The sequence below is a fragment of the Pelodiscus sinensis genome, chromosome 5 (genome assembly GCF_049634645.1).
Source record: "Pelodiscus sinensis isolate JC-2024 chromosome 5, ASM4963464v1, whole genome shotgun sequence".
NCBI classification, from domain to species: Eukaryota; Metazoa; Chordata; order Testudines; family Trionychidae; genus Pelodiscus; species Pelodiscus sinensis.
The window spans coordinates 30,809,692-30,821,775 of record NC_134715.1 but is presented as its reverse complement, the minus strand read 5'-3'; the positions used below and the strand labels follow the sequence as shown (position 1 = coordinate 30,821,775).

General features: G+C 40.4%; 1 long non-coding RNA gene across 1 annotated transcript in view; it reads right to left on the bottom strand.

Annotated features, from left to right (window-relative positions):
• LOC142829565 (uncharacterized) overlaps positions 1-8,985 on the bottom strand; it is a 182,874-nt gene extending 173,889 nt beyond the window's left edge. Inside the window, exon 1 of the long non-coding RNA XR_012904078.1 lies at positions 8,625-8,985. This is a non-coding gene — a long non-coding RNA (uncharacterized LOC142829565). The remainder of the gene's footprint in view (positions 1-8,624) is intronic.
• Positions 8,986-12,084: the final 3,099 nt, after the last annotated feature.

Sequence of the window (12,084 nt, the reverse complement as noted above, 5' to 3'; positions counted from 1 at the left end):
CCATATACGTAGGCCCACCAAATGCTAAGAAAACAATTCTACCTCTGATGGCTAGCAAAAATAGCTGGAACCAAATCAGCTTGCTCTGGCATATTGTTTCCCTCAACTCTGTATATACTTAAAAGGGGAATATAACATTACTCAACTATGAGACCTATCCTAAATTTTTAAAAGGGTCTAGGGCTCTCATAATATGGGGATACAGATACTTTTTGTCTTGAAGTTACTTCATTCATATCCCTTAATCACATAAGGTGCATACATTCAAGATAGACACCTCAAAACATTGTCAAGACAAAATGAGGGCCGTACAAACATTTTCCTACCTGAAAATGAAGAAAGCATTTAGCTCATCACCCCAGATGAAACAGAAAGGGCAATCAAAACATTGAAAATAGGTAAAGGTTGAGGACTTGATAACCTCTCCCTCAAAGAAGAACCTGGGAGACACTGGCAGACAATATCTGTCTAGAATCATCCAGGAGAACACCATACCTGAGATCTGGAGAAATGCACAAATAATAGCCCTGCCCAAACCCATTCCTTTGCTGCGTTGCATTCAGAATTTTCTTCTAAGGCTTATAGAATTGCCCTACTTTTGAGAACAACCTGAGCAAAGTCCAAACAGGATTCAGATCAAACCACAGCACTTGTAATTAGCTCCTGGCACTTATTTACATGAAACCTGGTTTCCAGACTATGCGTAAGACAGGTGCAATATTCCTAGATCTTACTCCTGCACATGACACAGTTTGGCGCACAGGCCTATGGTACAAACTATCATTGGTCCTACTGTAGGGTGTTATTTTTGCCATGGAACTATTGCTGAGAGGCTGCTGGTTCCAAGTTCTACTTGAGCAAAAGACCAGCTCCTAGGGGTTCCAAAACAAAGATCTACATCTCTGTGGTAGCACATTTTCCCCTTTTCATAATCGACCTTCCCAACATTACTGCCAGGCATTTATTTACATAGACGACAGCTGTCTGAGAGGATAGTTCCAGGATTTCAGTCCCTTAGAAGTGCTGGCCAAAAAGACAGTTTCCAGCTGCTTACACATGTACCACGCAAAGGCCAAAAAAAAAAAAAAAAATCACCCAACTTCTTTCTGAATGGACACAGGAAAGGACCACACTATTGGCTCAGCTCTTTTAACACAGGACTAGCAGACAGCTATATGAAACTTTGCATATAACAGGTGCTAACAGACCAACAAACTTGTCCTGGCCAACACTGTCCCTCCTGACCTCAGCTGACAAGATACCTTTCAGAATCTGCTCATTAATATACAGGATGTCACATCTACCTTTATTTAAATATTAGTGTAAGCCTCTGAGCCATTATCTCAGCTGTTGAATGGTTAAGATACTTAGACCTGCACATTTGACTTAACTGTCTAGGTAGAGGTATCGTATAAGCCCCCCCCCCTTACTGGCTCTACTTTGGCTATATATGAATATAGGGTTCACAAATGTTAACACGCACTAGATTCATGTGTCAAAAAGGATGATGAGGTATTAAGGAAAGGAAATACACATAGGAGAAGCACAACGAAAACTGCTATCATGATATGCTGTATGACAAGGACCCCTGAAAAAAAAAAAAAACCTCATTGTGACCCACATGAAACTGGAATGACAAAATATGAACGATGAATATACAGTCTTCAGGCTCTCTGTACAAAGGCATATATCGATGATAGACAGGGTGTGCTTTAGAGTAAGCCACTGTAGCTCTACTTGGGTGGCTGAAGATGTAAACCAATAGCCTCCTAATGCAAACCCTGGAATGGCTTATTGCATTAGTAGTCTATTATTGCATTTCTGTGATGGCTTAAATGCCTGTGCCAAGAGCCTTCATGTAAGGCACACTCTGCAGTGGATTATTGCTGCATTCCAAAAGCAACAAAAAGTTGGTTCTAAAAGTACTTGTAACCAGGTGAAGCTAAGTATTACTGTAAAATGTAGAAGAAAGCCTGAAACATGACCCTGGCTATTTCCAAATCAATGAAATTTGGATAAACTACTGGTTAAGATTTACTTATTCCTAGTTGCCTGAAGTCCTCAATGAATATTTTTATTTATCTCTACCTTAATATAGATAGCTTGTGTGAGTGCACTCTCTCTGACTGCCAGTAAGGACAATATTTGTTCCTTTGTATGCTATTCTATGTACAGAATTGATATAGTACTATTAAACAATAGCTGAAGAATCATTAGCCTTCATGATACATCTTAGCAAAGATCTATGATACTAATAGAATACATTTAACAATCAATGTTACATGGGACAAATAATAATTGTATCCATCCCATCTGTTTAAATTTATTATTTTCCATCTGTTGAAATGTATTGCTTTTCTGAAATCTGTCTCCATTCTTTCCTAAAATAGTGAACATTGACTCTGGGGGATAGAAAATCACTTAATTTTGTTGAATGTCATGAACAGTAGTGCTAGCCATCCAATGAAATTCATGCCATATTTAAGTGCTGGCTACCTAGTCAAGCTTCCAGAGCCTGTTGCAAACAAAAGGAACTGTCCATTCCCCTCATTTTAGTGCAGCAAAACCAGTAACTCTCCTATTACTCCAGCTCTTTAAAAGTTAAAAGCAATCTGGAGTTTCCAGACCAGATGTTAAAATGATCAGAGTGAGATCACAGAGTTTTTCCTGCCATCTTCAATTTAGGATTTTGCCCTTTTTTAATTACCTCATCCCTCTACTCATTTCTGTTACTGGATGCAGCACAATGGCAACATTAATTTCTGGCTGAGAAGGCCAAGGGTTAGAGCCTTCTCTTCTACTCTGCAGTGTTACAATATTGCCCCCAATGGGTACTCAAGTACAGTTCAGTCTTCAAGGGGCTCAAATTATTTCTACTGTATGCCAACACTGCAATTAGATACTCAAAGCTGGCATGGGCAGCAGACCTGGGAATTCAGGCCTCAAACTGCAAACTGAGTTCTGGGATTCTCCCATCTCACAGGGTCCTAGAGTTTGGGCTCTAGGCTGAGCCAGAATGTCTGTTTATACCACAGTTAAACCAGCCCAAGTCCAAGCCTCATGAACCTGAGTCAGCTGCAAGAGTAGCTGCAGGTGTGTAATTGTAGTGTAGCCATATGAATTAATAGATGTCTGTTTGCATTTTGAAGATTGCTAAATTGCCACCACACTCACCTTCCTGTCAGCTAAGTGATGGAGCTTACCCATACAGCTATGTCACATTAAACGGAGATTAACATCCTATAATCAAACCACTGAATTTTGCCATTTTGGTTTGGAATGATTGGTAAATGCTCTAAGTGGATAAATAGCTAGCTCTAAAAGATACTTTGAATATTTGAGAGAGAAAGACACGTTCAGATTTTTTCTGTGTTATAAATTTTGTATTTCTTTCAAGTTATATTCTTGTATTGTACATATCAAAACAAAAACTACACAGTGAGTATAACGTGGGCCAACCTGTAAAGTTTGAATTGAATCAAAATTCTTACATTTGGGAGTTTGGAAGTGGATGGATCTGGCTGCAGGATGGGAGAGAGGTGGCAAAGTTTTCAGATAATACAAAACTACGCCAAATAATTAAATCCAAAAGATGACTGCGAATAGTTACAAAGAGATCCCACAGAACTGTGTGACTGGGAAATAAAATGGTTTATGGAATTCAGTGCTAATAAGTGCACACTAGAAAATATAATCCCAACAAAACCATGTTGTCTAAATTAGCTGTTATCTCTCAAGGAAGTGATCTTGAGGTTATTGTGGATAGTTTCCTGAAAGCATCTGTTCAGTCTGCAGAGGCAGTCACAGAAAGCTTACAATGCCTGAAACCATTAGGAAAGGTAAAGAAAAAAGACACAAAATATACTACTACTACTACTATATAAATTCATGGTACCCCCACACCTTGAATATTATGTGCAGTTTTGGTCACCCCATCTCAAAAGAGATATAGTAGAATTGGAAAGAGTACAGAGAAGAGTAACAAAATTGATTAGGGGGAAGGAACAGCTTCCCCATGAGGAGACATTAAAAAGACTGAACTGTTCAGCTGACAATTGACAAGAGAAACTATTTAGGGGTGAGGGAGTATGATATAGGTCTATAAAATCATGAATGGTGATGAGAAAGTGAAGTGTTATTTACTCCTTCCCATATCATTAGAACCAGGAGTCACCAAATGAAATTAATAGGTAGCAGGTGTAAAGGAAACACAAAGAATTACTTCTTTACACAGTCAACCTGTGGAACTCATTTCCAGAGATGATGTCCAGAGCAAAAGTGTAACTGGGTTTCAAAATATAACTTGATTATTTCACTGAGGTAGCCATTGATGAACCTATTAGCCATGACGGTCAGAGATGCAACCCCATACTCCGGGTGGCATTTTCTCTCCAATGGCCAGTAACTGGGACTGGATGATGGGATGGAATTTATTAATTGCCCTGTTCTGGAAACATTTGGCTCCAGTCATTGTTGGAAGCCAAGATACTCATTCCAACCTAGTACAGCCATTCTTATATTCTGATGGCTCATATCTGACACATTTACATAAATAAACTGGCACAAAAAACATCCAGAACCTGTTTTCAGGAGGTGTCTGGTACCATGAGCACCAGGTCCTTCATTTGGTATACCACATGCACCAAGGATCTGGTTCTGCTGTCACTGAAATCAGTGACAAAATCTTGTTGATCTCACAAGGCACAGGACAAAGTAGGTTTTTTTTCTATGCACAGAAACTACACACATTCAACTTAAATAATTTTTGAACCAGTTTTAGTTAGCCTGATGCAAAACCCTGTATAGACTTTCCCAATTTGGTCTAAGAGTGACTTATTTCAGTTTTAAATTAATAGAATCATAGAGCTGAAAGAGACCCTTAGAAGGCCATCAAGTTCAGTCCCCTGCCCAAGGCAGGGCCAATCTCAATTAAATCAACCCAGACAGGGCTTTGTCAAGCCAGGACTTAAACACCTCTAGGGATGGAGACTCCACTACTTCCCTAGGTAACCCATTCCAGTGCTTCACCACCCTCCTACTAAAATAGTATTTCCTAATATCCAATCTGGACATCTCCCACCCAGGAGCGGCCCGAGGCGGGCTGCGGCAGCTGGCTCCTCAGGCAGAATGCGCAATCGGCTCCCCCGCCTGCACGGCCATCAATGGGCCATCAATGGGGTGACATCATTGGGCGTTGTTGAAGGTGGCGCCCTAGGCGATGGCTGAGTCGGCCTATAGCCATGGGCCATCCCTACTCCCACCACAACTTGAGACCATTGTTCCTTGTTCTGCCATCCATCACTACTGTGAACAGCCTTTCTCCAGCCTCTTTGGAACCTCCATTCAGGAAGTTGAAGACTGCTATCAAATCCCCCCTCACTCTTCTCTTCTGCAGACTAAATAGACCCAACTCCTTCAGCCTCTCCTTGAAAGGTCATATGCTCCTGCCCCCTAATCATTTTGGTTGCCCTCCGCTGGACCCTCACCAATGCATCCACATCCTTCCTGTAATTGGGGGCCTAGAACTGGACACAATACTCCAGATGTGGCTTCACCAGAGCCAAGTAAAGAAGAATAATCACATCTCTGGATCTACTGGCAATGCTCCTCTTAATGCAACCTAGAATGCCATTAGCCTTCTTGGCTACAAGGGCACACTGTTGATTCATATCCAGCTTCTCATCCACTGTAACCCCCAGGTCCTTTTCTACAGAACTGCTACTTAGCCAGTTGGTCCCCAGCCTGTAACAATGCTTGGGATTCTTCCGTCCCAAGTGCAGGACTCTACACTTGCCCTTGTTGAACCTCATCAGATTTATTGTGGCCCAATCCTCCAATTTGTCTAAGTCACTCTGGACTCTATCCCTTCCCTCCAGCATGTTTACCTCTCCCCCTAGCTTAGTGTCATCTGCAAACTTGCTGACGGTGCAATCCATCCCCTCATCCATGTCATTAATAAAGATATCGAACAAAACAGATCTCAGAACCGAACCTTGGAGCACTCCGCTAGAGACCAACCGCCATCCTGACTTTGAGCCGTCGATCACTACCCGCTGGGCCCGACCTTCCAGCCAGCTTTCTATCCATCTCACTGTCCATTTATCCAATCCACATTCCCTTAACTTGCTGGCAAGAATGTTGTGGGAGACCATATCAAAAGCCTTGCTAAAGTCAAGGTATATCACATCCACTGACTTTCCCATATCCACAGAGCCAGTTACCTCATCATAGAAGCTAATCAGATTGGTCAGGCACGACTTGCCCTTCATGACTCTATGCAGACTATTCCTGATCACCTTCCCCTCTTCCAAGTGCTTCAAAATGGAACCTGTTCCTAACTGATTTAAGTTAAAAGGTTGACTGCTACTGAGTTTCTACCCAGCTTTTTGTATCTTTTTTACCTAAATCAATGTTAATTACACTTTGAGTCAAAACTAAGCAACTTTTTTTTAAAATGGAGATTAATCCTTAATCCTTCCTCTGTCTCTATCCCAGGGGAAAAAACCCCACTGAACATGTATTTTGCCATTTTAGACTGTATAATATTTTCACGCTTTGTGGTTGTAGTCTCCACCCATTCAACATTCTTAATGGATCATTTTGAATTTGATCTCACTATAATGTGTTCCTTCAATTCACAGTACATGCAAATTCTCCCTCCCTTTATTTAAAAGATGTTATGAAACCTCACCATAGAAACAATACCCATTAAATTCTGGCATGACCAGTAAAGGGTTACAAAAAGTTCTACTCCAATAAGCATTTATGGTTTGACAAATTTATTCTTAGTGTCAATTTAATACATATGTTTTGAACTTAAATTTGATATACACCCTGATGTTTTCTATTAGCTCATATAAACAAGTGTTTGATTTAAAACAGATTTTTCTCATTGCATGGCTGAGGCAGAAAGGAGAAATAAACATCACTCTTCACAGGAATACAAATGAGGTGGTAATAACATTAAATAAAACTAGTGAAATAAATAAAACTAGTGAAATAAGAAAAACACATACCACTAGTCTCAGGAGCTACAAATCATCACTACAATCCTGTTTTGTATACTGACCTTCTGGACAGTAAGAGTTCCTGTGAATTAGTTCCCCATTGAATTAAATCAGAATGGGGCTTACCTATTTTTTCTGAAAAAGGACAATCTGTCATCTTTAAAAACAAACGATCAGTAGATATCTACAAAATGCAAGTATGTTGGATTAAACATTGATCTCTGCTGTGTGGAAAGACACCCTTTTCCTCTCCCTCATATTTTAATCACTATTTAAAATTGCTATTCTTCTCCCCCTTTGAATCTTGTAAAATTATGAAATGGCGAGTTTGCAGACACAGCTTGGAAACTTTAAAATCTAAGATGACCCAAGTGGGAGCACTTCCTTTCACCCTGGGGGATTACTGCCATAATCAAACTTTAATGAAAAGAAAACCTCAAAGGAGCAGTGTGCGTTGCATGTCTCTTCGTGGAAATAATCCCAACTCAGCAAGGGCCAGATCATGGCCAGGATACCTTGAGGAAAAGACAGACCAAATTTGGATGCTAGCACCCACTTTGTCTTTTGTAATTAAGTGACTAGCAAACAGAGATCTAGGGCTAATTTCAGAACACTGCCACAGCTCATCACATTGCTAAAGTTAATGTTTGTAAGAACTCAATTTCCTGGCTGGCTTCATAAAGTGTATTTTGTACAATCCACCCCATCAGATGCCAGGAGGGAATACATGAGTTAATTTGGGTTATTCTTGCTGCAGCTGTCATGTCTGCTCATATATAAGGAAATTATTCTGCAGTGGGCCAAATACTTTACAAAAATCAGATTTTAAGTGATTAAGCAGTCTTCACATTATTTTATTTCAGACAAAGAGCATTGATCACCCTAACCTGCATGTAGTTAGAGTTAATAGGAAACTCAGCTAGTAAGCAGATCATACAAGATCCTAACATCTGCATTGCCTAAGCAGAATCTGGGGCTGTCATTCAGCTTTGTTGATTCATCAGCACATGGGCTGTGCAATAAGGAACGGACATCAATCTATACATGAGAAATATCCCTAAACATAATCAGAACATTTTAAAATGACAAATACATAATGCAGGCAAGCTGGAATGAACAGTTAATTGAATTACAGAGGGCAGAATCAGAAAGACTTATTAGATCAACTAGCTCATTTTTCTGCCAATGTAGGATTATGCCTGCATTTGCCAGTGTCTCAAGAAATGAAACTGCCATTGTGTGACTCAGAAAAGGGAAGGGACTCTAAAGTGGCTTAGAAATGTATATTTATCTCCCATTGTATTTTCATTCTCCACATAGAATTTCACTAAAAGCAGAACTAAGTCAAAGAAATTCAGGGAAACCTATAAACTCTCTTACCTAACACTGCACGCCTTCCATAAGCAAAAATCCTAGTGACTACAGTAAGAGCTTCACACACATACATAAGGCTTAACAGAACTTATTCTAACTCCAAGGGGCAAAAACCCACATGCTTTTTAACCACATCCAGTTATTTGCAATGGAACTACTTTTCCAATCACAATGCATTTGGAAAGACAAAGCTTTGTTAATGTATATAAACACCTTCCCACCACCAGCAGAAAGTCTACTTACCCCAGTGTGCATTGGGACTGGCATCAATTCTTTCAATGAAGGAATCAAGCAGGGAGCCTATCAGAACTGTTTGAAACTTATTGGCTTCTGGCCTCTATCTGCTAATCTACTCATTGACACTTTGTCCCAGGGAGTCATTTCAAGAAGGTGGGAAAAGTTTTAAACAATACTCTGAGCCATATAGAAAAAGCACAGAGAGCTCACAAACTCTCTGTATGTGTTTTACAACATTCCTAGGGAGCACATGAATAGCACTTTTTCCTAATGAAAAATCCAAACAGGAGAGAAATGGTTACAGTGCAAAATGAACCTTTCCCCGCCCTCTCTTGTCTCATCTTTTCACAATTAAGATTCAATCTATTTCATTTCCTGATGCAGCAGATATGAGCTCTTGGAACCCAAATTGTGGCTCAGTCCTTCATCTGCTGCAGCCAGTGAGAGTCACTTTCCAATAGCCCTGAGCACAATACTGCAGAGGTTTCAGTTGAATTGATTAAGAACAAATATGACTCATAAAAGAGTAATTTTGCCTCAGCAAATTGACCTCAGTACATTTTAATTATCTTTTAATTAATCTGAAGTTCTGTCAGTGCAGAGCTAATCTAGTAAAATAATGCAAATTGACTCTCAGTGGGATTCCTGGGGAAAAATGTAGTTTACTGCAGAGCTCCTGGAACATGACAAATTCAGACAGCAGTCATTTGGACCTTTAAAATAATGGCTGGGATTTTGTATTTGACTATTGAGCTATTTGTCCCTGCCATCCTAAAATACAAAATAACTCTCTTAAATCCTTACATTTTTGTTTAGCCTCTGCAACCAGCACAGCTATGTGAGAGGGAGGAGAGGTTGTGTTCCATCCTGAGCTTCACCAGCAGAGTTGTTTACTGAATTCAGCTGTGTGATCAATCAATTGCACCTGAGGCAGTTGGCCTGCTATTCAGTTTTGTCTGTTGTTACAGTTGGGGCAGGCCTAGGGGGAAAGACAGGAGACTGGAGGCAAATGAGACTTTAAGTCAGCACTATCCTCCTAAATATTCTAGGGCCATACAGGGACCTGCTCAGCTATTGATATAAGATACAGCTATCTCCAAATTTCCTCAAATGTATAGCCTGTTTCCCAAGGCTTGCCTTGGGAAGCAAAAAATTGCTCTAGTATAGTTCACTCTAACTACCCCGACTATGATTTGCTCCCTATACCAAGGCTGGGAGCAGGGTCCACATAATACCCTCATTGCTAGCCAGGAATACTCTCAGAAATCCATCTCTCCTGACTTTAATGCTGCTTTGCACAGTCAGGGTACATCTATCCTGCACGACTATTTCAAAATAAGCTATTCCGGAACAGTTTTTCTGAAATAGCTTATTTCAAAATAGCACATCTACACTGTAGGGAAGCCTCAAAATTAGTCAGAGGTGGGCTTCTCTAATGCAAATGTGCTATCTTGATTCAGAGTCCAAACAGGCATTGGGGAAGAATAACTTAGAATGGCCCTGGTGAGGGGCTATTTCGAAATAGCTGCAGTGGTGTATCTACACACGCCTTATTTTGAAATAGCTATTTCAGAATAGGTTTTATTCCTCGCACAATGAGGTGTGCAGATTTTGGAATAAGCCATCCGTTATTTTGCAATTATTTCAAAATAATGGAATGGCTGTATAGACACTCACATTGTTATTTCAAAATAATGCTAGCTCTTTCGAAATAACGATGCAGACGCACCCTCCGTGTGGTAGTAAAGGGCCTTCAGGCTACATCCATAAAAGGCAACTGAGTTCAACCAAAAGCAAACAATTCCGCTGTGTAGGAAAGATAGAAAATATGGCAAAAGACCAGCTTGGCTTAACAAGGAGATCTTGCATGATCTCAAAATAAAAAAGGAGTCATATAAAAAATGGAAATAACGAAGGATGAATATAGGCAAGCAACACGGGAATGCAGGGGCAAGATTAGAAAGGCAAAGGCACAAAATGAGATCAAACTAGCTACAGGCATAAAGGGAAACAAGAAGACCTTTTATAAATACATTAAAAGCAAGAGGAAGACCAAGGACAGGGTAGGCCCACTGCTTAGTGAGGAGGGAGAAGCAGTAACAGGAAACTTGGAAATGGCAGAGATGCTCAATGACTTCTTTGTTTCGGTCTTCACCGAGAAGTCTGGAGGTGTGCCTAACGTAGTGAATACAAGCAGAGAGAGGGTAAGTTTAGAAGATAGGATACACAAAGAACAAGTTAAAAATCACTTAGGAAAGTTAGATGTCAACAAGTCACCAGGTCCTGATGAAATGCATCCCAGGATACTCAAGGAACTGATAGAGGAGGTAGCTGAGCCTTTAGCTATGATTTTTGAAAAATCATGGCAGACAGGGGAGATTCCAGAAGACTGGAAAAGGGCAAATATTGTGCCCATCTATAAAAAGGGGAATAAGAACAACCCAGGAAACTACAGACCGGTCAGTTTAACGTCTGTCCCAGGGAAGATAATGGAGCAGGTAATTAAGGAAATCATATGCAAACACTTGGAAGGTAATAAAGTGATAGGGAATAGCCAGCATGGGTTTGTGAAGAACAAGTCATGCCAAACTAATCTGATAGCTTTCTTTGATAGGATAACGAGCCTTGTGGATAAGGGAGAAGCGGTGGATGTCATATACCTAGACTTTAGTAAGGCATTTGATATGGTCTCGCATGATATTCTTATTGAAAAACTAGGCAAATATAACTTAGATAGGGCCACGATAAGGTGGGTGCATAATTAGCTGGATAACCGTATTCAGAGAGTTGTTGTTAATGGTTCTAAATCCTGCTGGAAAGGGATAACAAGTGGAGTTCCTCAAGGGTTTGTTTTGGGACCCGTACTGTTCAATATCTTCATCAATGATGTAGATATTGGGATAGAGAGTACGCTTATTAAGTTTGCAGATGATACCAAACTGGGTGGGGTTGCAACTTCTTTGGAGGATAGGGACATAATTCAAAATGACCTTAGCAAGTTAGAGAAATGGTCAGAGATAAACAGGATGAGGTTTAATAAAGAGAAATGCAAAGTGCTCCATTTAGGAAGGAACAATCAGTTCCATACATACAAGATGGGAAGCGACTGTCTAGGAAGGAGCATGGCGGAAAGGGATCTAGGGGTCATAGTGGACCACAAGTTGAATATGAGTCAACAGTGTGATGCTGTTGCAAAAAAAGCAAATATGATTCTAGGTTGCATCAACAGGTGTGTTGTAAGCAAAACTCGTGAAGTCATTCTGCCGCTCTACTCTGCACTAGTTAGGCCTCAGCTGGAGTACTGTGTTCAGTTCTGGGCGCCACATTTCAAGAAAGATGTGGAGAAATTGGAAAGGGTACAGAGAAGAGCGACAAGAATGATTAAAGGTTTAGAGAACATGACCTATGAAGCCAGGCTTCATGAACTGGGCTTGTTTAGTTTGGAAAAAAGAAGATTAAGGGGGGA